General features: G+C 43.1%; 1 pseudogene; it reads right to left on the bottom strand.

The window, feature by feature from the left end:
- Positions 1–3,293: 3,293 nt before the first annotated feature.
- Positions 3,294–4,002, bottom strand: LOC102508471 (annotated as a pseudogene).
- Between the last annotated feature and the right edge of the window lie 1,414 nt (positions 4,003–5,416).

The following is a 5,416-nucleotide window of genomic DNA, read 5'->3' as shown; positions in this document are numbered from 1 at the left end:
TTAAAGGATGCTTGGGTTGGGGAGAATCCTGTAGAAATCACCATGGAAATTTGAAGGGTGCATTAAAGTAAGACATGTCAATCAATGACCATCAGAAAAACCCCCTACCAGGAGTGTAAGTAATTTGAGCTGGTCAGTGGGTATCCCAGGGTGCTCACTTTAGGTGGCCACCTGGTTCCACGAAGTGAGTGGACACTGAAGGGCTGGAGCAATGCAGAGATGGGTTGATGTGATGGACTGAGTATGTGCACCTATGTAACCCTGCCTTCCATGAGTAACAGTGGACCAAGGGAGAGACACTTGCTCATCTAGTATTGTAGTCTACAATCTAAACCAGCACAGTGGCTGAACATAAACTCCCTTCCAATGGTGGAAAACTTTGGGTCTAAATGGAGAAAAGAAGGAATAGTAACTGAGCATAAAGAAATGAATAAATGGATTGGGTAGTTAGGAAAAACCCGTTACTATATTAATGCTTCAAAAAAGGCTCAGAGAGGATATTGTCTTTTCATTCAATTATACCAGATACCTGAAAGGGTGAAGCCATGTATTACTGAGACCACTCCTACTTTTGGAAGGTGACAAGGTTGAATAGAAGCCTGCACACCTGAGAGGACCTATCCTGGGAGACATTTGGGTCATACAATATAATGATGGATGGGATTAATTATTAATGACCAGATGGGGTTCCAGTAATGAGCTAGGATCTTTTGACTTCTATTTTAACAGGGAAAATCCCCACCCAATCCCAGCTCCTCCAAATGTTAGGCATATTCATATTAATATTCTTGTTATATAAAGGCTACACCAAATGTAGAAGTTCAGACAAATATGATCATTTAAGGGAGCCATGGACAAAAACGAGGGGATAATCTGTTGTATAATCATTTGTCCAGTCTTTGTCCTTGGTTCCTAGGAGGTAACATCTATATCTTTGACATCTCCTGAGTTATAGGAGTATCCTTGCTCTATGTGAACATCTTAGCCTATCTGAGTTTATGCTAATGAGATGGCTCTGATGGACTTGGCCATGCTGAAGAAAACAATCATGTGATTAAAGGGTTGATACGTGATGTCCACACAACCTCTTGACCTCTAGGAAGGATGGGGGCTGGAAACTGAACTCAGTCATGCAGCCAGATGATTCAGTTATGACTACGTAATGAAACCCCAAGAAAAACTCAAGACACTGAGGCTCAGGTAAGCTGTCTAGTTGATGAACACATCAGTGTGCCAGGAGAGTGATGCAGCCTGATCCCTCAGAGAGAATTTAGGAAAGCTCTGTGTTTGGGACCTTCTTCATCCTTGCCTCGTCTCTTTATTTGGCTGGTCCTGATTTGTATCCTTCATAATAAAACTGTAATTATGAGTATAGCACTTTTGTGATTGCTGTGAGTCATTCTAGCAAATTATCAGACCAGAACAGGTCACAGAAACCTTCCTAAATTTATACTCAGTTGCTCAGAGTGTGGGTAGCCTGTAGACCCCTGAACTTGCAGCTGGCATCTAAAGGGAGGGCAGTCTTGTTGGGGACTGCACCTTTAAACCTGTGGACCGTGCACTAACTTTGAATGGTTAGCCTCAGAATGGCATTGTGGCATTGAAGGTGGCCTTATAGATCTTGCACCAGAAGAAAGAAGTGTGGAGGCCCTAATGCAGATGCATGCCTGGAGGGTTCAAGGACACCAGGAGGCTAGTCTGGCTACATCAGAATCTGCAGGGACACAGGCTGTGTCAGGCCTTCTTTGTACTTTCCTCCACTTTGTCACCGCCTTGCACCTCCTGTGGCCTTTGGATGCCAGAATCCCCACTTTGGCATTTTTCAGTCTTTCCAAGCATGGCTCCTGTTGACTCTCCCCATTTCCTCACATCAGAACAGTTCATTCTTTTGGCAGAAGGCATTAAGAGCTTCATTTCCTCAAGCAAAAAGTACCCCTCAGGATTTCAGGTCTGTGATTATCTGTGACAGACCTGGGTTGTGCTGCTGTGCCCGGTAATACTGCTCTCTCCAGGGCAGAATGGCACCTGCCATCTTCATGTGCATCGGGGGTGCTAACGGAAGCCATTCCTGGTTTTCTGATTGTTATCTCTGGCTGATTCCTTCACCTCTGTGAATTCTCTCAGGCATCCTGTGCATCAGTCTGCCACACTGCCCTTCCATTTGGCTGTTTTATCAGAAAGAAGCATCCTCTGTCACCTTTGATTACTAGAGGGTAGGGAAGGATAATGTTCAACCTCCTCCTAGAAAAGAACAAGAAGAAGTGAGTGTGGCTTCTTCACCTTTTCTCCAGCTGGGAAGAACAGTGGGGAAAATCTGAAAAGAAAAGGTAATGAATGCATTTCATCTGAGACTTTTGTCAAGAACCTTAGGGACTTGGAACACCAGGACTATCATATTCCCCAGTAAGAGCACGCGTGCTACTGGACCACTAAGAACAATTTCTTCCATCTCCACCAGTTCTTCAGCAGGGGACACGGCTTGAGGAGAACAGACTATCTTTAGTCCATGTAACAGAGCCCTGCCTGCAGAAAACCCAGTGTTTTATCATGATTTGAATAAAATATTGCTAATTAGTTCATATAAAATATTTACAGCCATAACAATTGCAAATCCATAAATACATGGATTAATTAATTAATGCAAATGAAAAAAGTCATTAAAAGTTGGCTAACGTACTTCACTAAGAGTTGTTGAAGGTCATAGAAAATAGTACTAATTCTAATGTCCATAAAAACCACATTATCCTCTTATGTCTCAGTATCATGAGTACCATCACAAAGATGAAGGCTACTTAAAGTTTTTTTGGGGGGGGGCAGTAATTTGGGAATTTTTATTTTTACAAATACCTCCAGATGATTTTCACAATCAAGAAAATTTGGGGAACGTGCTTTTCTGCTTCCTTTGCAGATTTTAAGTCTTGAACACCTGATCCCAGAAATGACCCAATGAAAAAAGTCTTATCCAGTCGAGTTTTAGGAAAGGAAGTCTTCTGAACGTGTGGTTTGTTGTTTCCTAGAAAGCACTGTTTCTCATTTCTGTTTCTAGTCCAACTCTTCTAGATCAGGTTTTTCTTGGAGGGTCCATCTTCCTTGGGTTGAGGTATAGCAATACAAACACTTATTAATTTACATCCCCTTTTTAATTTAAGTATAGTTGATTTACAATGTTGTATTAACTTCTGGTGTACAGTACTGTGATTCAGTTAATCTAATCATTTAAAAAAATTGGCTTCTTATTAAAAATTGTCATATTTAATTAAATAACCTTTGCTTGCTTGCTTTTGTCTTGCTCCCTTCTGCCCTGAAACTTGTGTTAATAAGCTAGGGTGCTTTGTATAGACTCAATATTCTGGCCTTTCCACCTTAAATTTCATACCGATGACCCCGTGTATGCCAGCCTGGATCTCATCGTTTTAACAGATCCCACTCCCTTTCGCGTCCCGGTCAAGCTAATATCTCCTTCTTCCAAGGTCATTATCTTAGAAACGTAGCTGATGAGGTAGGGGATGGAAAAAATCATGGAGGATGCCTCACCGTCCTGCCTGAGTTCGTCATTGACCTTGAGCCAGAGCTTCAGGTTGTGAGGGTCAGGGAACTTCTCTTTGGGCACCAGTGCGCTGACGAGGCAGGAGGCCGTGAAGCTCTTGGCCAGAGTCCAAGGCAGCCCCTTCTTCTTGCACTCGTCCTGCACATCCCTGGCGGTCATGTCCAGGCACAGGGCATAGCCGGCCACGTAGGCCATGGCCGTGGCCTCCAGGACGGCGCGGCCGCGCCTGCTCATCAGTACGCCCAGCTCGAGCTCACGGTGCAGGTTGCGGCTGCAGGCGGGCATCAGGACCAGCGAGCCCTCGGGGGCGTAAGCCAGGACGGCTTCAGGAAGAGCAATTGCTCGCTCGGCACCGCGCTCTGCATCTCCCTGACTCGATCCGCATAGTTCCTGCCCACCCACACGATGTTCTTCCCCCACTCCCAGAACCGGGACAGCGGCCTGGTGGCAACCATGGCTCCTGCCCGCTGTCCCATGGCTCCTGCCCGTTGTCCAAGTGTTTCTTGATTTGTTTAAATTTAATTTGGTTTCCACACCAACATGTTAATGACAAGGAATAATCAGTATTACAATCCATAGGAAGTAAAATAAAGCAATTTTTCAATCTTTTAATAACTCATAGCATTTCTCTACTTTCTGTGCATGAAAAATGTTGCCAGGGGAATACTCCTGACACTCTAGAGTAGTTTTAGGTGATACCACAGTGAGACAGTTCCTGCAGCTCTGACAGGAAATAATAATATCAAAACCACTACACTCGCAGTTTGCAATACTGATCACTTTTCTCTGAGGCATCACTTCTCTGCCTTCAGTATTAAGGCACTTTTATTTTCTTTGAGCTCTTCAGTTGTTCCTGAAAGCTTGCTCTTTTGTTCCTATGCCTCATCTTAGACCTCCTCTCTAATCATTCTTAACAGTACTGGGCAGTAAAACTACATTGCAAGCTAGATATTGTAAATTTCCTAGTAGTCATGTTAGGAAGAAGCAGAAAGAATCAAGTGAAATTAATTTTAATAATATATTTTGGAATCCATATATTGAAAATGTTATCATTTCAACGTTTAATCAACGTGAAAATTATCAAGACATTTTACATACTTTTTTCATGCTAAGTCTTAACTCCAGTATATATTTTACACTGACAGCACCTCTCATTTTAGACCAGTCCTCTGCGAGTACCCGATAGCCACATGGGGCTCACAGCAACTGTAATGGACATTGCAGTCCTGTAACCCCTTCCTTTCTAGGTGATTTCATCTGTTACTGTAGACTTCCACATTTCTTCTGAGCTCCAAACCCACACATAGAATGGCCAAACGGACATGCCATACATACACCTAGAATTGTTTAATAAGTTAATGTAAATATGGTAGTCATTAGTGCTGTTTGATGATGTTTTAATTTTCCTCTTTCTGACACATGGTAGAACTACATTTTCCCTCCCCTTTGAGGATAGGTGTAGATCTGGGACTTTCTCTGGCTAATGAAATCTGAGCCGAAGCAAAGAGTATCATGTCAAGACAAAAGCCTCTACGGAGCAGGGCTGATTCACCATGATTCCTTTGCTCTGAAACACACCACAGTTGCAGCAGAGGGTGGACTCTGCATTCCCCACATCCCTAGCATGGAGCTGAGTTCCCAGCCTGTGCTGTTAGTACATACTATGAGTGAGAAATAAAGTTCAGCTTTAAGCTACTGAGATTTAAGAATTATACGTTACGGCAGCATAGCTGACCTATACTGATTAACACAATTAGCGATATTATATCTAGACCTAATGATCCATAACTTCACTTATGATAACTAAGTGACCACACAGAGGAACAAGAGTAAGGGCCACTGCCAATGCAATTCGCAAAACCCATCTAG

This window comes from Camelus ferus, chromosome 35, assembly GCF_009834535.1.
Source record: "Camelus ferus isolate YT-003-E chromosome 35, BCGSAC_Cfer_1.0, whole genome shotgun sequence".
Classification (NCBI taxonomy): domain Eukaryota; kingdom Metazoa; phylum Chordata; class Mammalia; order Artiodactyla; family Camelidae; genus Camelus; species Camelus ferus.
The sequence above is the reverse complement of the archived record's forward strand: the minus strand, read 5'-3'. Positions and strand labels throughout refer to the sequence as shown.